The following is a 20,619-nucleotide window of genomic DNA, read 5'->3' on the forward strand; positions in this document are numbered from 1 at the left end:
TTATTTAGTAGCAGGTGGTAATTATTATTTATTACTACAGCTTATAATTTTTCTCTATTCCATTAGATTTGAAAGAAAGCAAATCTTGTTTCTCTCCACTTTTCCTTAGATTGCACTCTCCACTACAGAACCAGTCACAAGTAGCTACGGAGCACTTGAAATATGGCTAATATGAATGGAAATGTTCTGTAAATGTAAAATACACACAGATTTCAAAAAGTTAGTAACAGAAATAAGAAATATAGCATAATAACTGTATATTGATTACATTTTGAAATCATAACATTTCAGATATATTGGGCTAAATAAAATCAATTATTAAATTAAAAAAAAAAAAAAGAGCAGTAACAATTCAAGAGGCTTTTTTTCCCAAATATGTACGTATTTTGAATTTTCCGGTTTATAGGGAAGGGAACAAATAGTTAAATTAAGTAAATGGAAAATATTACAATACACACTAGGTCACGGAGATAATAGTTAAATAGAGCTTCTCTAGTTGCAATAAAACAATATATTCACTTATCAACTCTTTTCCTAAGGAATTCAGTGAACTTCCTGCATAATATTAGTAATTGGCATTTGTATTAAACTTTATTATTTACAAATCATTTTAATATACACAGCTAACATTCACACTGTTCTATAAAATTAAAGATTGAGGACATCCTATATAATAAAAGCCTAATATGCAAATTCACCAAATGGAGGAACAACCAGTGGGATGACTGGTCGCTATGAAGCACATTGACCACCAGGGGGCAGACGCTCAATGCAGTAGCTGCCCCCAGTCCAAAGTCCCCAGGCCAGCCAAAGCAGATGCCAGCGGTGGCCCCCTAATCATCCCGCTGGTCGCCCTGCAGAGGGAGGCGACCAGCGGCAGTGGTGGGGGGCGTTGCCATCAGGTGAGCAATGCCAGGCTGGCCAAGGTGGGTGCCAGTGGGGGACCCCCAACTGCCCCACCAGTTGCCGCACAGATCAGCTCTGATCACTGGCCAGGCCTAGGGACCCTGCCCGTGTACGAATTTCGTGCACCAGGCCTCTACTCTATATAATAAAAGCCTAAACGACAATTACATAGAACGACCAGAACGACTCATTGCTATTATGCACACTGACCACCAGAGGGCAGACGCTCAATGCAAGAGCTGCCCCCTGGTGGTCAGTGCACTCCCATAGGGAGAGTGCCACTCAGCCAGAAGTCGGGCTCACAGCTGGTGAGCGAAACTGCCACAGCAGGAGCCTCTCCCAACTCCTCGTCAGCAGGCACAGCAGGCTGAGATGAGTGTGAGCGGCGTGGCACCCAGCCCCAATTCTGGCTCCGCCCTAGCCACTTGCCGCTTGGTGCACTGCTATATCCCCCAAGGGGTCCCAGACTGCGAGAGGGAGCAGGCCAGGCTAAGGGAACCCCCTCCCCCAGTGCACAAATTTCATGCACCTGGCCTCTAGTATATTAATTTTAAAAACCTGCCCCTTTTCTAACATTCAAATTATATATAAGTGAGAAAATGTGACCAATGTACTCAACGGTTGAAAACAGTTCAAACTAGTTCTCTGTGGCTCAACAATCTCTTTTCTGCCCTAAGTCTACTACCCGAGTTTAGCCACTTTCATTCTTCAACTGGGCTTTTACAATGGTCACATTTGTCTCTTATCTGGTCTTACCTAACATCAATCTAATATTAAACAACAGCCAAAATTTATTTTTTTTCTAGAGCACAAGAAAACCTAACTATATCCCTATTCTGATTAAAACATTCCAATTATTTTCCCAGTGCACTGAAGTTAAAATCTCATATCCCTCACTCACATGGCATAAAAGGTTCTTTTGCAGTGAACTTGGCATAATCTCCTTCCAATTCTCTTTTAGTAAACACCTGACCTCTCACTCTATACTTTGGACATACTCAACACTATAGTTCCCCAAACCCTTTTATTTTCACAAACATTATTCCCCCAGCCCGAAGTATTTTCTGCCCATTGTCCTCACCCCCACTTTGCCTGGCTAACTCCTACTGCCTCAGATCTCTATTTTGCTGTCTTATTCTACTACATATCATTTATATTATATATCATTAAATGTCTCATTAAAAGATGGACAGGATAGGTTGAATTATTGTTCCCAATTTTTTAGTTCCTCCCTGTTATAGCTTATAGATCCACATGCTTGACCAAAAGACTCTGGAGTTACCTACCCCTAGAATGGGCAAGTATATTTTCCTGCCCCATTGATATTGGTTTTGGCCATGTGACTTTCTCTAACAGTGTGGGCAATATGCCAATTTTGAATTGGAGACTTAACAGGCTTTGTGTATGTTTGTTTCTCACCTTTCTTATGGCATTTGAGTAATCATTAGAATACAATATTAGGATAAATTCTATGAGGGAAGTAAAATAGAAATATAAATCCAAAGAAAAATAATAATAATTTACAACTTCCAGCTGTTAACAAAGAACCTGTTCATGTAATTTTAAAATGGATAATGGGGTGATAAATCACTGTGGTATTTAAATTCCTGGACACATTTTGTTAAATGATATAATGCTTTAACTTAAAAATATCACTATTTTGGGTGTGGAGAGAGCAGAGTGCCTGAAGAATGGCTTCTCTGTATACAACACATCCAACAGCAACTTGGGCTTACTCCTCACGGGTGGCAGAATACTATGGCCTTCCTGTGACATTACGCCCTATACACACACACACAAAAAAAATCACTATTAACATACCAAAAATATATAATTCACAATGATTTAAACTTGTGATGAGAAAGTTTTCAGATATCACCCAAAACATATGCAAGAGAATAGACAGCCGTTTTCTCTTAGTGTGTAAGTTCTATGAATTTTAATACATGTATAGATACATATAATCACCACCTGTTTGTAAAAGATACAAAAATGATAAATCTCCCTCATGCTATCCTCTTTACAGTAACATCCTCCATTTTCATCTCACCTAGGTCTTTTAGAAGTTCTTTTAAAAAATATGTGAACAAAGAAGTTAGAAAAACACTGTTATATTACATTAATTAGCATGACTTACTATTTCAGTTGAGGCTTCAAATTTTCAGCCAAATCTTAGTTCATTCAATAATATGAATAGTGCCAAAAATACTCAATAAGCAATGGTAAAATCTATTCTGTGGGCCAAGTAATATACTCAAGTCAATCAACACTGAGTTGGTTAATGTACTTATTGACTCAGAGTCCTTTCAGCCACGACTTTGTTTCTCCACAATACTCATAGAGGATGATATAGGCTAATTTAATCTGAAAACTATCTTTAAATAGATTTGCTTGGTTATACTGGCAAATCTATTAAAAAATCTCCAAGTTAAAATTTCTCCCGTATTCTGCTTGCCTTAATTATTCAGAAAGTTGACTTAGATAAATACCACTTCTAAAGAGCAATTTCAAATGAAAATCATCAAAGTATAATACAAAAAGTATAAACTCCTTTGCACACAAAAAGATTTTAACCAGTCTTACCACCACTAGGAGGCATCAAAAGTCAAAAACAGCCCTAGCTGGTTTGGCTCAGTGGATAGAGCATCAGCCTGCAGACTCAAGGGTCCCAGGTTCAATTCCGGTCAAGGGCATGTACCTTGGTTACGGGCACACCCCCAGTGGGGAGTGTGCAGGAGGCAGCGGATCGATGTTTCTCTCTCATCAATGTTTCTGACTCTCTATCCCTCTCCCTTCCTCTCTGTAAAAAATCAATAAAATATATATTTTTTAAAAAGTCAAAAACAAGGGATTTAAATAAACAGTTATGAAAAAGATAGGGAAGGAAAGTCAAATATAGAAAATAACAAATAACATAAAGTGGTTCTCATTGAATTATTCAAGAACACATTTTTAATCCTATCCAACCCTATAGAAAACCGTGGTAAAAAAAAAGTGGATGACTTTAGTGATAAAGATTGATGGAACTTTAAGATAACATTCCTATGAGAGGAGCCAGGTATTAATTGTTAAGAACTCTACACCCAAGAACCCTACAGGAAGAACTCTACCTATATATATATATAAAAGTCTAATATGCAAAGTGTCCCCTTGGGAGTTCGACTGGGAGACCAAGAGTTCGATCGCTCGCTATGACATGTGCTGACCACCAGGGGACGGCGCGGAACTAAGGGAGATCATCGATGTTTCTAACTCTCTATCCGTTTCCCTTCCTCTCTGTAAAAAAAATCAATAAAATATATATTTTTTAAAAATGACTGAATTGGAGTGACATTAGTTAATAAAAGTACATAGGTTCCAAGTATACAATTCTATTAATATGTGTATCATCTGTATATTGTATTGTGTTCACCATCCAAAGTCAAGTATCTTTCCGTCACCATTTATGCCTGTTACCTTCTTCTACCTTCTCCCCCACCCCACGCTTCCTTCCCTCTGGTAATCTTCATACTGTTGTCTGTGTCCATGATGTTTCTTCTCTTAATCCCTATGAATCTAAGGAATTATAGTTCTGATATGATTAGTGATTGGCTTTATAATTAATGGCCAATATTATATTATAAATATTATAATATTTGTGCAGAATCACAGACAATTTTACTAACCTTTTAATACCACACCCCATTTTGGACAGTACTAACAGGATGGTTTTACTGTTAGCTAGATACTATGGGGACAAAAAAAAAAAAAGATAAAAGATACAGAGACTGCTTAGGAGCTTAGTATCTAAATTATAGAATAAGTTCATTTTATACTATCATACAGTACAAACAGGTACTTAATTATGCTACACTTAAATACAAAGAAATAAAAATAAAATACTGTAAGGAACTCCATGCAACTTGAAAGAATTAGTTTTCATGTTCATGTTTCATGTACCCAGAAAAGTCTTGCATAATTTATTTTCTCTTTTCTGAACAAGAACAATAAAATCATCAAATGTAACTACCATTGGTTACAGATGTTCCTTACTAGTTGTTATATTTCCAAGGAAAAGAAAAGAATCCCGATAGAGACCACAAATAAATACCTTTCTCCTCATTAAGCTAGTCATAGAGCTGGAGCCCAAAATAATTCACAGCAAAGTAAAACAGTAAATTAATTCATATTTATTAGAAAAAATAATAAATAGGTTACAGCACTGTCAAAAAACAAAGACAAAGAGAATTGAAAGTTGGTACATGCTATAATTCAAGGAAAGGTACCTCCTTAATTAGGTTTGGTCCTATGGAAGTGGGCCTTGATGGACTTGTACATCCTCCTTCCTGGCCTCTCTTGTGAATCTGTCCTCATCTATCTCAAGACTTTAACCCCTTATGATACTCCTACGACTCTGTATGCACACATACCTGCACATGCAGACTATCCCAAGTCAGTATTTTCTTATCTGAAGTAATTTTATCTTTGATTAGAGCAGGGGTCCTCAAACTACGGCCCGCGGGCCACATGCAAATACAAATATTTTGTTTTTTTACTTCAAAATAAGATATGTGCAGTGTGCACAGGAATTTGTTCATTTTTTTTTTAAACTATAGTCCATCCCTCCAACCCTCTGAGGGACAGTGAACTGGCCCCCTGTTTAAAAAGTTTGAGGACCCCTGGATTAGAGGGTCGTAATAGGGGGAAGAGAACAGAGTCCACTTATTTTAACTACACAGGGCCTAAGGGTGTTTACTTCTCCAGGTAAGGTCTCTAGCACAATTATGATCTAGAGTGTTAGATTTAAACATAATCTATAAAATTTAAAGATAATCTGATTTGTAACTTCTACAAAGAGGTACATGTACAAAAGCTAATGTATAAATAATTCCACCCCCAACATTAGAATAATGTTTACATCTTAATAGGTTACACAGTTAAAAAATTCCCCCAAGGAATTTTAGGCATAAGCTAGTAGGCAGAGGGGCACCGCTGGTGTTCCTGAAATCAAGCCATAAAGCCTATTCTATTTATCCCTATTAAATATAAATTTGGACTAGCTCTATTTTAACTTTGGCCAAAAAGCAAGCATATCTCTTCTGAAGATACTGAATTAACAGGGCCAGACACATGTCCACCCAGAATATTATGGAAACTTTGCATTGTAATAACAATGGATATAACAAGCCCCATCTGGAAACTATAAAACTATTAAAAATCTTAAGTTATAAAGAAATTTTCCAATTAAAAATAACTTCCATATGCAGTCTTCCAAAACCGTCAAATATTTTGAAAGCATGTTCTAAGAAATAGCTGATATAATTAGAATAGCATAGCAAAAAATTTTTTAAACTACAAAGGGCGAAAGGCTTTTTAGAAATAACACTTTAATTGCACAAAACAGTATGTGAAGGCAGAAAACTTACAGATCAACAGAGACTTAAGGTATATATCAATGTCAACAGATATATTACTAAATATTACATATTATTAAATAGTATATCAATTAGTAGATTATCATTGTGATAAGTAGGTCTTATCTGGATACTAATTCAAACAAACTAAAAAGAAATAACATCTAAACACCAATTTAGATGTGACTATATGTGACTATATAAAAGCAAAACAAATAAATGTGTGTTCTTGTTTTTTTAATTACAATGACAAAAAAAATTATAATGACACTTAAGGCTCTTTTTAAACAAAAACTATACTAAAGCAAGGGAAAAAAATTTCATATGTATTGGTAAACCAGCATTTTTATTACAGTTTCCCTTTACTGTGTATGTTCATGTGAAATTTTATGTAAAAAAGAAAACAATCCCTGTTTTTTTACATACTGACCTATGCAGAACCTCCCTCCACTTCCAACAGGTTCACTTCCTTTATCTCCCTTTGACTTTCCTTTCCCTGCCTACTCTGGGAACATAGTATTCCCCTATTCCTACCTCCTCACAAGAAATAAGCTTACCACCCCCTGCACTTACACATGATGAACCTAAAGCTTTTCCAGTACTATAGTTAGTTCCTCTTTGATATTCCTCACTGAAATTCCCTGCACTTGATGTTTACCTGAGAATCAGTTTGAAATACTTTGAAATAAATATATTCTATATATGAATGTTACTTCATTCAGTCCACAGTATAGTCTTTTTTTTTTTCCATCCTCACCCAAGGATATTTTTTCCATTGATTTTTTAAGACAGTGGAAGGAAGGGATTGGTGGAGGGGAGGACGGGCATTGAAGTGAGAAAGACACATCACTTGGTTGCCTCTCCCATGCACCCTGAGAACCTGCAACCCAGGTATGTGCCCTTGACCAGGAATCAAACTAGAGACCCTTTGGTGAGCAGGCCAATGCTCCAACCACTGAGCAACACCAGCCAGGGCACACTATGTGGTCTTAAAACCTTCTAACAACTGTCCTTTTATACCCCTCAATTTTTCTATTGGTTATAAGCAAAAAAGGAGATGGTGGAAAAATATAAAAGGGATATTATCCCTGATCTCTTCTTAGTGCCTTTACCTTTTGTTACACCCTGTGAAATTTTTTAGAGCACCTTTTATTTCAAGAATAAGAGACAGTGTTTTATTGGGAGGAGGGGGAGAGATTGTTTTGTTTTGGTTTTTGGCACAGAGAAAATGTAAGGAGGAAGTTAGAGCAGGCTGACAGATGTTCAACTAGCTCCTTACACTGGACCCCTTGATTTTGTCTTTTGTTCCTTGTCAACTCATAAAAGAAAAACCACCACCAGTTCCTTGGAGCTGTAGAGACCAGAATTCCACTGCCAAGAATGTTTCACCATAGTAAAAGCTTAGTAAATATCTGGTAGTTTATGCAGAATATTAGAATAGACAAGTTTGAAACTACCTAAAGAAAATAAATTAGCTATTTGAGGAGTGGGATGGGAGAGGGGAACTATTCTCCTTAAATGGAAGTACTTAAGGAATAAACATCTAGCTCTTAATTTTAGTCTCCTAGCAGACAGATATCCTAGGAAGTTTTACTACTGTCTGGCATGCCACCATCTAATAAATGGGAATGTGAGCTCATGCCCTAGGCAGTAAAACATAAAGGCTGATGAAAGGGAATGATGAAGCAAATTAATAAAGGAGATTACAAGCTAGACAAATTCTTACCACAGTCTCTACAATCAAAAGAGGTTATAAAAATTGATTCAAATAAATTATCACTCCTTTTTAACTATATGCATAAAAGAGTTCTTAACATTCTAAGACTATGTCACATTGGGAGATATAGGCAAATACCTTGATTCAACAAGTGCTATTCAAGGAAACAAAAGTAATAAGGTGGTTGTTATTAACAGCAGTCAGTTTTAGTTTTTAGTGTTGCTACAATTTCCTATGCTATGAAAAATATAAGCAGTTGAGTATTTTTTAGAAGTATACTCTGACTTTGATGATCAAAGTTACTAGTAAGTATATCAACAGAAAAAAAATAAGCTTTAACACCCAAGCTAGAGGAAGAGATAAACTAATGAAGAGTAGGTTTCTGTTACTGACAAGAAAAGTAAGATTAAAAATGCTGTAAGAGATTGAAAAACAAAACCTGTAAGAGGAATGAGCCCTAGTTGCAAGCTGGGCTGCTATACTAAGCATCTTGATTATTCCAAAGATGCCCTCAGATCCAACCCAACCCCTCTGGCTCTTGCCAAAGCAGCACAGAAACAGCCAAGTCAAGTTCCAAGAATAGTCATGACATACCATCCCCTTCCAACTACAGTCATCCTCAAGGAGACTGTCGGTCTTTGGGAGTATCTTGCCCTGGGACTAAAGACATAATTCAGAAGGGCAATCAGTTATTACTACTGTACTTCTTTATCCATTGAAACCCAATAAACAGAGTAAGAAACCCTGAATTTAAGAGCAATTAATTCACTTAATATTTGCATCATGTAATTCATTGAGGTTGGTAAGAATAGGCCAAAACTGTTACCTCTTTCATAAATCTTATTTTCAGGAAAACAGTAGGTGCTAAAATCAACTTTTAAAATACTTAAGTATATACGGTGGCCCATTTCTTGCAAGGTTGGGCTGGTTACATAACCAGCTTAAAAGTGGGTTTTGGTCAGGGAATAAGGACTACTCAGCTCTCTCTGTTCAGTCATCTGTAGCCAAGGGAAGAATTCCTACTAAAACTTCTTTTCCTTAACCCATTATGGCCTATTGGGGTATCATGACCTTCTAATAGAATGTCCACATCCAGCCGGCGTGGCTCAGTGGTTGAGCGTCAATCTATGAAGCAGGAAGTCAAGGTTCGATTCCTGGTCAGGGCACATGCCTGGGTTTTGAGCTCAATCCCCAGTTGGAGGCATGCATGAGGCAGATCAATGATTCTCTCTCATCATTGATGTTTCTCTTTCTCCTCTCCCTTCCTCTCTGAAATAAAAAAATATGTTTTTAAAAAAGAATGTCGCCCTAGCTGGTTTGGCTCAGTGAATCAAGCATCCACCTGCGGACTGAAGGGTCCTGGGTTCGATTCCGGTCAAGAGCACACGCCTGGGTTGCATGCTCAAACCCCAGTGGGGGCTGTGCAGGAGGCAGCCGATCAATGATTCTCTCTCTCATTGATGTTTCTCTCTCTCCTCTCCCTTCCTCTCTGAAATCAGTAAAAATATATTTAAAATAAAAAGAATGTCCATAACACAAGATCCAAGACTTCTGGCCTCCCTGCTCATTGCATGTATAATACATTATACTTGTGTGTACATACACACGTATGTATCATCAGGGATATAATTACATAGAAAGGAATAAACAAATTTTGGCAATAAAAGGTTCAAGTTCCAACATGTCAAAATTTTACTGAAAGTAACAACTGTATTAAAGCTTATACCAACTTAAGTTCTTGCTCACATGTCAATTAAATATACTTTTATTTTAAAACTTCCGTTATGATTTTTATAGCCATAGAGTACAAATTAATAAAAGATTATGATATCTCAATGTAGATGTACCTGAAAATTCTGTAATTAACGTTTGTAAAGTGGCTCATATCTAGCAAATATGATTTAGAAAGTATTTGGAGACTGGAATATTCTCACATCACCAGGCATACAGGGGTTCTGCCTCCCACTGTGTAGTCAAATTGCTCTTATAAAAAAGAGGAGGACAGAAGAACTGCAAATGTAAACATCATGGCAATTCATTGTAATATCAGTCATATAATTTTAGAGACAGGAGAAACTTTATTGATTATCTAATTTAAGCTCCATTTTTAAGGATGAGATAACTGTAATACAAAGAGAGGTTAAGAGACTCATCCAAGGTAATATATGTTTAACTTAAGGTCGTGTAGGTAGAATTGTCTCCTATGAATGAATCCCAGTATATTTTAGGTGGGGGATGTGAAATGATACAGCTCCTGCAGAAAATAATTTGGTGGTTCTTCAAAAATATAAACATAAAATTATCATATGACTCAGCAATTTTACTCCCAAGTATATACTCAATAGAATGAAAAACAAGGATTCAAAGAAATACTTATATGCAATGTTCACTGCAGTATTATTCCCAATAACCACTAGGTAGAAACACCCCAAAAATCTACCAAGAAATGAACAGATAAAATGTGGTATAAACCTACAATAGAAATATTATGCAGCCATAAAAAGGAATGAAGTTCTGGCTACATGGTAAACCTTGAAAACATTATGCTAAATGAAAGAAAACAGGTATAAAAAGACAAATATTGTATAGTTCCACTTACATGAAATATCTAGAATAGGCAAATTCATAGAAACAAAAAGTAGAATTGAGGTTATCAGAGATCATGAGGAGGGAGGAAAGAGGAGTTATTGCTTACTGGGGACATTACACTGTGAACATAATTAATGCCACTGATTTGTACAGTTAAAAATAGTTAAAATGCCAATTCTGTTATTTTTTTAAAAACAATGCAAAATTTTTTAAAAGTAAATCCCACAAAAGCTGATCTACTGTACGCAGGAAGCTTTGACATGGAAGACCTGGCCTACACTTCAAAAAAAAGTGATCAGAAATATATTGGATACCACACCCTCATTTTAACTTTCAAAATGTATTTAAATAAATTTTGGTTTTCACACAATTACTGTTTATATAATAAATCTTTACAGTATTTAGATTCATACCAAAAAAGACATTTTTAGTATGCTTACAATTTCCTTGACTATTGTTTCACCTAAGAGAATTCACAACTAAAATTAGGAAGAGTCAAAACATCTAAAAGAAAGTCTTCTCATAGGAACAAATAATGTATCACCCACTAAGTCATTAATTCTAGGGAATACCAAGATGACAGAACTTTTGTGTTATTAATACATTAATAACACATACATATTAAGTAGGAACAATTTAATGAGTCGTCAATTTAAAATCTGCTCAGATGTATTTATCTAGAAGGATTAGGCTTACATAATCTTGTCCAACTATTCGAAGGATTCAGATAATTCATCCACATGAGGATGGAGTCTGCAATTCTAATCTTCCTACCCAATATCCCAATGCCATAATAAGCAATCATATACTAATCAAGACTTATATATACTCATTGAAATACTGATTATTTCACAAATCAAGTATCTGAGCAATTTTCATCTAGGGGAGAAAAAGAATTGAAATTTTAAAAGCCAGGAATATTCAATATATAAATATTTCATAATGTAACATTAAGAAACAAGAGCAACAGCTACCTTAAAGGCTTTCTGTAATACAAAGTGCCTATAGAGTAGGTCAAGAGCTAGGGGGTACTAAGGTAAGTAAGACATGGCCCCTGGCCCTCAAAAACCTCACATACTGCCCAGCTGGCATGGCTCAGTGGTTGAGTGTCAACCTATGAACTAGGAGGTCAGGGTTCAATTCCCAGTCAGGACACATGCCTGGGTTGCAGACTCGCTCCCCAGTGTGGGGAGTACAGGAGGCAGCCGATCAATGATTCTGTCTCATCACTGATGTTTCTATCTCTCTCTCCCTCTCCCTTCCTCTCTGAAATCAATAAAAATATATTTTAAAAAAATAAAAGAATCTCACATACTAATGAAAGAAACAAAAAAGTAAGTCAGCTATTATAAACAGAAATGTAGCCTGAATATTTTGGCGTTATAGAGCAAAAGTGACTACTAATATAGACAAAAGCAGAGAAGGCCAGTTGAAAGAGAATCCTTGGCCTGAGTCTTAAAGGAAAGTCACAAGTTGGTGATGGAATAAAAGCTAGTGTGTTAGTATGTAAAAAAAAAAGTACAACTGAAATATATATTCACTCCTTCAAGAAATAATTCTGGATCATCTACTACATGCCATGCACAGACCATGTTTAGAGAACTACATGTATTTTAGTATGGCTGGAGCCTAAAGAGCATGTATGAAACTAGCAGGCACCAGATTATGAAAGCCTTCGTTGGATGTTCTTAAAAGCAGTTTAGACCTGAAGATGGTTAAGAAATCAATGAAAGCTGTTAGAGAAGTAACAGAATCAGAGTTGAATACACTCAGACTCTGGCTTTCCTACACATTCCCCCTGAGGACCCCGCATGAAGGCTCCAGAGGAAAAGGAAGGAAAGAGCCGACATGACCCAGGTTTCACAGATACAGTGGGGCCTTGACTTACGAGTGTCCCGACTAACGAGTTTTTTGAGATACCAGCTGTCTCTCGGCTGATTTTTTGCATCGAGTTGACAGAGTAATTTGAGTTAACGAATTCCTTAACGAGTTGTATTGTACAAGGGATGAGGGAACAGCAGGTCTACCACTTCTCTATTTTCCTGTTCTGTCGCTGGAATGCATTCTAAGTGAGGTAAAAAGTTTCAGTAGCAGGTAAGAGATGGAAGAGTGATAACATATAGAAAAGAAGAGTTCCTCTGGACAAAGTGCCTAAGGGTCATCACCAGGAACTATTCATTTTTTAAACAGACTATTATATGAGCAAAATAAAAAAAATACATTAAAACATCTGATAGAATGTTAAATTTTAAGTATGTGTATTTTACCACAATTAAAAACAATTTAAAAATATATATATATAAAATCTAAGCATGCTATTTTTCTACTCTGGCAAACATTTAAAATGATAAATATTACTTCATATTATATTTAATTATAATTCTCTCATTCTTCCTTCACATTTAAAGAACTCTTCAAAGTCTTTCCCCAACCACAAACTAAATGTATAAGACCACACACACCAAAAAAAACATGATAATTACTATCTTATTGGGGAAGAGAGGAGAATCATATCCCAAGTGGGTATCATCCAATAGCCAAACTATCCTTTCTTGGAGATTTGCAATGATGCAAACTGCCACCATAAAGAATATACACAGATTTGGACAGACACATTCTAACAGCTGTCTGTCCAGGCATGCTGCTGAAAGAATAGTACATCCCTACTTGTCCTGTCCCCCAGACACTTTAAGCCCCCTTACAAATGGGAATTTAAACAAAACTGTCATATTTAAGCCTCTAATGTATGTATGTAAGTATGGTGCGTGCGTGTGTGTGTGTGTGTGTGTGTGTGTGTGTTTTGAATATGATCAGTTAGGTAATAATAGTAGCAATGAACTCCTCTAATACCACCTTAACCCCAAAGAGGACTCTGAGGATTCCTGAAAAGGAAAATAATTTTATTTGAGAAATGTGTATATTTCTCAAAAGTCTGACTTGAGCCATTTAGGTTCAAAAAGAGGACAGTAAGTCACTAACTTACAAAAAATTAATATAGGATGGTAGAGGAGTAAGTACTGACAGAGTAACAGAGTCTGAGTCCTAGGCAATCAACTTGCTAGCTTTGTGATCTTGAACTGTCCAACCTCACTCAGCTTCAGGTTTTCATTTATAAAACATAAAAAATGAAACTGAAGCTTAGCTAGATTGTGACTTAAAACATATCTACAAAAAATTGTATTTTTAAAACATCTATACTATATTCAGAATTGAGATTAAAATTTACAAACTAAAAAGATAAACAGGATATATATTACATTTAATAATTTCCTTAAGTATGCTATTACAAGAAAATTACTGCATCAAGAATTTTAAGTAAGAAACAGGAAGATGTCTCAAAAATAAGAAAATAGTCAAATATCTAAATTATTAAACCATTAAAACTACTGGCTTGAGTCTAATAATGGTATGCACTGATGCTAAAAATGACCACTCTTGCATTAAATTTATTTACTATTACAACTAACAATCCTTTCTCGGTTCCAGGAATTTCTTTTTTGATTGTTTATTTGTTATATGTTGTTATGTTTACTGGAAAATATTCAGTTTTACTGGAAACTGCTTTCCAGTAAAACTGAAATTAGATCCAAATAAATTTGATAAAGCTCACTGTATCTAGTACAGAGCTGTATATTTTTTAAAAATATATTCTATTGATTTTTTTACAGAGAGGAAGGGAGAGGGATAGAGAGTTAGAAACATCGATCCGCTGCCTCCTGCACACCCCCTACTGGGGATGTGCCCGCAACCAATGTACATGCCCTTGACCGGAATCGAACCTGGGACCCTTCAGTCCACAGGCCTATGCTCTATCCACTGAACCAAACTGGTTAGGGCCAGAGCTGTATATTTTATAGCTATTTTAGATTCATAACTTATCTCTTTGCTTTCACCCTTGCCCCCAAGAGTCAACCTTTTAAATCTACCCGCCTCCCCCAATTGCACAGATTCCCATCGCATTCAAAATAAAATCCTAATTCCTTATGATGTTATACGAACCTTCTATAAGCTGGACCTCAGCAATCCCCTTCATCACACGCACAACTTTTACTTTCTTTCTCCTATATTATTATCTCCTAGCAACCTTCCCCAGGGTCAGTCCTCTCTAGCCAGTCTAGCCTTCACTACCATTCTGGAAGAATAAATACCTCTGCTGTAAAAATATGCTTCAGAATTTTGCCCTTTTGTCCTCAGCCTGGAAATGCTTTCCTCCTGAAAGCCATTCAAGTCTCACTCCTTCAGATCATTTCATTCTCTGATAAATCTCACCCTCCCAGAGGCTTTCTCTGACGATCCTATCCCAAACAACACCCCTCCTCTATCACTCAGTCCTTTTACCCAGCCTTATTTTTCTCTTAGAACTGATCAACACATGATATAGCAAATAAATAAATAAATATTTAGCACCCATCTCCACCCACTACAATGCAATGTCCATGAAGGCAGAGTTTCATTTGTTCACTACCATATTCCCAGTGCCAAGAAAATGCCTGATAGGTGCCAAAAACTGTTAAATAAATGAAAAAATTTAAATGAGTGATTCTATAATCCATGCTGTCCACTTTAGTCATTCATGCATACCAAAGAAGTCCTTTAAATAATAAATGTTAAGTGTATATTTAAACTGGGACTATTGATTGCCTCTAGGGAAGAGAACTGGGTGGCTGAAGGGAGAGAGATATAGAGGAATTAAAGGTATACTTCTTACATCTTAAACTACATTAACATGTTATACTATATTGTTAACTTTTTATTAATTTTAATAAAGTTTTAAATTTTAATATATAAAAGCCTAAGCAACTGAACGACTGGTCACTATGACACGCACTGACCACCAGGGGGCAGACGCTCAGCACAGGAGCAGAAACCGCAGGCATGGAAACATGGAACAGACTGATGTATCTCACAGGGAATGGGGGAGGGAGGGCGGGAAAAGATAAACCAAAGATTGCATATGCATACTAGAGGCCCAGTGCACAGAGTCGTGCACCAGTGGGGTCCCTCGGCCTGGCCTGCGGGGATCAGGTCGAAAACGGCTCTCCAACATCCCCCGAGTGGTCCCAGATTGCGAGAGGGCGCAGGCCAAGCCGAGCGACACCACCAGTGCATGAATCTGTGCACCGGGCCTCTAGTTTAATAAAAATATCAAAGCTCAAATTACATAAATTTTTCAGTTCAATTTTGCATTTTCAAGATGTGGAACACTAATGGCAAAAATATTACCATTTAAAAATGTAAATATTCATTATGAGTTCAATTTTATCTCTTACCCCATTCTTCATGTTGTTCTGGGATGTTTCAATAAGATTCTGCAGTAGACACTCAGAAAAAAGGAGACCAAGATGGCGGCGTAGGTAAACACCGGAGACCGCTGCCGCAAACAACCATTTCAAAAATACAACTAAAAGACGGAACGGACATCACCCAGAACCACAGGAAGGCTGGCTGAAGAGAGACTCTACAACTAGAAGGAAAGAGAACAGCAAACCGAGGCTCAGAGGAGGCGCAGTGTGGAAAATACAAAGGTACCGAGGTGCGCGCGAAATCGGGCTGGTGGCTGAGGGCGCGGTTGTCGTTTTCGGTCGGGAGTGAGTCTCAGACTCTGGGCTCCAGATCCGGGCGAGTCTCTAGGGACCCAGACTCAAACGGGAGAAGCGGGATTATCCGGCATCAGTTGGAACCTGAGGGCAGCTTTCTCTCCGAGGTTTGCAGCGGCTGCCGGGGTTCTGAGAAGCAGAGCCTCTGGGAACGGGACTGAGAGCGGCCATAACTGCTCCCTCCGCCCGCCCTGTTGATCCCGCCCCGCCCAAACCCTGCGCACAGCCATTTGCCGATCGCCTCAGGCAAAGGCTGGATTAGCGCCTCCTCAGAAGACAGACGTTTTCCACACAGCTGATTCCTACAGCCAGTCGGCCTGGTGGTCAAATCCCTCTAGTGTTAACTACAACAATTAAGGCTTGGCTAGAACAAGACTGCGCACAAAGACCACAAGGGGGTGCACCAAGAAAGCATAAAAGATGCGGAGACAAAAAAACATGACAGAAATGGAGGATATGGAGCTAAGAGTCGCAATTTTGAGGGCTTGCTATAAACTTGAGCAGAGCCTCACGAAAACTAATGAGACCCTCGATGCTACGATAAAGAAATTAGAAAGTAAGCATACACGGACTGAAATAAAGAATATTATACCAAATAGCAGACCAGAGGAGCACAAGAATCAAACCAAAGATTCGACAAAAAACACCCAACTGGAAAAGCAAAATGAAAAAAGAATCCGAAAGTGTGAAGATAGTGTAAGGAGCCTCTGGGACAGCTTCAAGCGCACTAATAACAGAATAATAGGGGTGCCAGAAGATGAGAGACAGCAAGATATTAAAAACCTATTTGAAGAAATAATGGCAGAAAACTTCCGCCACCTGGTGAAAGAAATGGACTTACAGGTCCAAGAAGCGCAGAGAACCCCAAACAAAAGGAATCCAAAGAGGACCACACCAAGACACATCATCATTAAAATGCCAAGAGCAAAAGACAAAGAGAGAATCTTAAAAGCAGCAAGAGAAAGAGACTCAATTACCTACAAGGGAATACCCATACGACTGTCAGCTGATTTCTCAACAGAAACTTTGCAGGCCAGAAGAGAATGGCAAGAAATATTCAAAGTACTGAATACCAAGAACCTACAACCAAGAGTACTTTATCCAGCAAAGGTATCATTCAGAATTGAAGGTCAGATAAAGAGCTTCACAGATAAGGAAAAGCTAAAGGACTTCATCACCACTAAACCAGTATTATACAAAATGCTGAAAGGTTTCCTTTAAGAAGAGGAAGAAGAAAAAGGTAAAGATACAAATTTTGAACAACAAACATGCATCTATCAACAAGTGAATCTAAGAATCAAGTGAATAAATAATCTGATGTACAGAATGAACTGGTGATTACAATGAATCAGGGACATAGAAGGGGAATGGACTGACTATTCTTGGGGGGCGGGAAAGGGGAATGGGAGATGCGGGAAGAGAATGGACAAAAATCGTGCACCTATGGATGAGGACAGTGGGTGGGGAGTGAGGGCAGAGGGTGGGGCGGGAACTGGGAGAAGGGGAGTTATGGGAAAAAAAGAGGAACAAATGTAATCAGAACAATAAAGATTTAATTTAAAAAAAAAAAAAGATTCTGCAGTAATTTCTCAGCACAAAAAGTTACATGGTCCCTTCTTAAATGTTCCCTTACTCTCACATTAACTAGCAATCACCTTGTCATGAGGAAGTTGGTAGCTGCATTCACTAGTTCAAAGAGCCATCAAACAGCAGGTATGATAATGCATTTACTAACTAATTTTGGGATTGTATGCCAAGAACACTTATCAGAAACTCTATCACCAAAGACAGCAGTAACAAAGAACATCCAGGATATATTCTAGTATATCCAGAAATTGAGCCCTAGACCTGGTAATGGCACTGGGTGGGAAGAGGGTTGGGATAGAAAAGTAGAAGCAGCTATTTAGTCACTTCTTTTTAACCCTTCTAATCAAAGTTATTCCCTTATTTAGACAGGAAGTCACTCCCAGTTTTCTTGAAAATAGTGCTCTTCTCAACTGACATGAGGCCACATGAAGAAGGTCCATTTCAGAAGAGGAAACCCATGGTGATAGTAATGAAATCCTTTACAAACCCATTCTAGTTCTAAGGGTCTTCCCAGTACATTATACTTGTATTATATCACATAGGATAAGAATTATAAAATCATAACTTGAAAGAATAAGCACTGAATTCTGCAGCTATAAGGCAACAGACATGTACTTCTTAACTTTCAAATTCAGATAATGCTGTATACTTTTCCAACTCTTGCATATTAAAATGTTAGGTGTCATATGATAGTATGCAAGTTTATTTTTTCTGTATAAAATCACTTTATATACACATATTCACCATCATTTAAATAATCTCTTAAGACAGAAAAAAAAATTACAAGAGCTGTCCCCCAAAAAGTACTGCAAAACATCTTTATATGAAAAATGGAACAATTACTCCCTCAACTGAAATTAGAGTAAAACTTGGACAATGAATTGGAATCTGTCATAAAAAATTAATCTGGACCTAAGAAAAAGCATTATATAGTCTTTTTTGTTGTTGTTTCCTTTCTTGTAAAAAAAATGCATTTTATTAAAAATAAACAAAAAAAAGTATAAAAACAAAAGGGTAACTTGTGACAATGACATTTTACCTTTCCTCTATAAACACAATATAACAAAACATGAAGCAGTCATATTTCATTCATTGATTAGTCCATTGAATACAGCAGGGAATTTAACCATACTCAATAATTATAGAACTAGTTATGAAAAATGGTCCACAGGAATACTCTACCACAGATACAGACAACTGGTCTTGGTCATGCTAGTCAACCTATGCAGATGCACAACCATAAGACCTAATTATCCCAACACTCTCTAGCGCTTTCCCCATTTTGCTAGGGAAAGGGAGATAAAAAAAAAAAAAATACAATATGAGAATGTCAAATGCAATCCTTCTACCAAGATAGAGATGCTACCTCTATAACATCCTACAAAATGATCACCCAACTCTACTTAAACTCAGTAATTCCTCACCACCTTTATTTCAATGGACAAATATACTTCTTCACAACCCAGACTACCTGATTTTCCATTTTCAAAATCACGTTATCATGTAGCATGTGATTTCACCCAGTTGTATTTATAAACAACAGAAATCAGGTGAATTGATGAGTTGAGTCAAGTCATTTAATATTTAAGTACCTATGTGCCAGGCACAGAAGAATGAAATACACAGAAAATTCATTATCATATAAACCAAAATCATAAGTAAGATAAAAAATAGGTTAGAAGAAAATAATGTTTTGTTAAACGAAGTATTTTCTGAAACAATAAGTCTGATCTTTTCTTAATACAAGAGCCTAAATTCTTTCCTTGAAACTTTGCTCTTTTAAAAATGGAACTCAAGCCGTAACCGGTTTGGCTCAGTGGATAGAGCGTCGGCCTGCAGACTGAAAGGTCCCAGGTTCGATTCTGGTCAAGGGCATGTACCTTGGTTGCGGGCACATCCCCAGTAGGGGGTGTGCAGGAGGCAGCTGATTGATGTTTCCCTCTCATCGATGTTTCTAACTCTCTATCCCTCTCCCTTCCTCTCTGTAAAAAATCAATAAAATATATATTTTTTTAAAATGGAACTCAACTTTTTACACATTTTTCATTGGAGCACCACGTAATCGTACTGTGTCTACTTAAATTACTAGTAAGAAGTCTAGATAATATTAAACTCTGTTGAATAGCAGAATGAATTATCATCTTTATTATGTATACCTAAGGTAATCTTTCATACTTCCTAAGGTAAATGGTAAGAATAACAAACGATAAAATGGAGAAAATTATTACAAACGCAAACCAAATATCAGCTTTTCTGACCTTCCAACAAAGCACAACTTACAAAATAAATGTGCCAAGAAGGAAAAATAAGTTTTTCTGAATTCAAAGAACTTTGAGGCGACCACCAGAAAAAGTGACCAACGAATCACACTATGAATTTCCACCTTAAAATTCCAGGATCTCGCCAGACCGGTTTTGCTCAGTGGATAGAGCGTCGGCCTGCGGACTGAAAGGTCCCAGGTTCGATTCCAGTCAAGGGCATGTACCTTGGTTGCGAGCACATCCCCAGTAGGAGGTGTGCAGGAGGCGGCTGGTCGATGTTTCTCTCTCATCGATGTTTCTAATTCTCTATCCCTCTCCCTTCCTCTCTGTAAAAAATCAATAAAATATATTAAAAAAAAAAAAATTCCAGGATCTCACTTATTGTGGAGTCTAAAATAGTCAAACTCAGAAGCAGACAGTAGAATGTCAGTTATGCCAGGGAGACGGAGGGAATGAAGAGATGTTGGTCAAAGGGTACAAAGTTTGAGTTATAAGATGAATAAATTCTAGAGATCTAATATACAGCATGGTGATTATCGTTAATAATGTACTGTATACTTGAAATTTGC

General features: G+C 37.1%; 1 protein-coding gene and 1 non-coding gene across 8 annotated transcripts in view; one reads left to right on the forward strand and one right to left on the reverse strand.

Annotated features, from left to right (window-relative positions):
* ABL2 (ABL proto-oncogene 2, non-receptor tyrosine kinase) overlaps nt 1–20,619 on the reverse strand; it is an 89,867-nt gene that overhangs the window by 52,741 nt on the left and 16,507 nt on the right. The window lies entirely within an intron of this gene.
* LOC138996511 (small nucleolar RNA SNORA11) lies at nt 2,568–2,696 on the forward strand. Its single transcript, XR_011468798.1, has one exon. It is a non-coding gene; the product is annotated as a small nucleolar RNA SNORA11 (small nucleolar RNA).

Source organism: Myotis yumanensis, unplaced genomic scaffold, assembly GCF_028538775.1.
Source record: "Myotis yumanensis isolate MYYU_CA2020_CCGP unplaced genomic scaffold, mMyoYum1.0.hap1 SCAF_17, whole genome shotgun sequence".
In the NCBI taxonomy this organism is placed as follows: domain Eukaryota; kingdom Metazoa; phylum Chordata; class Mammalia; order Chiroptera; family Vespertilionidae; genus Myotis; species Myotis yumanensis.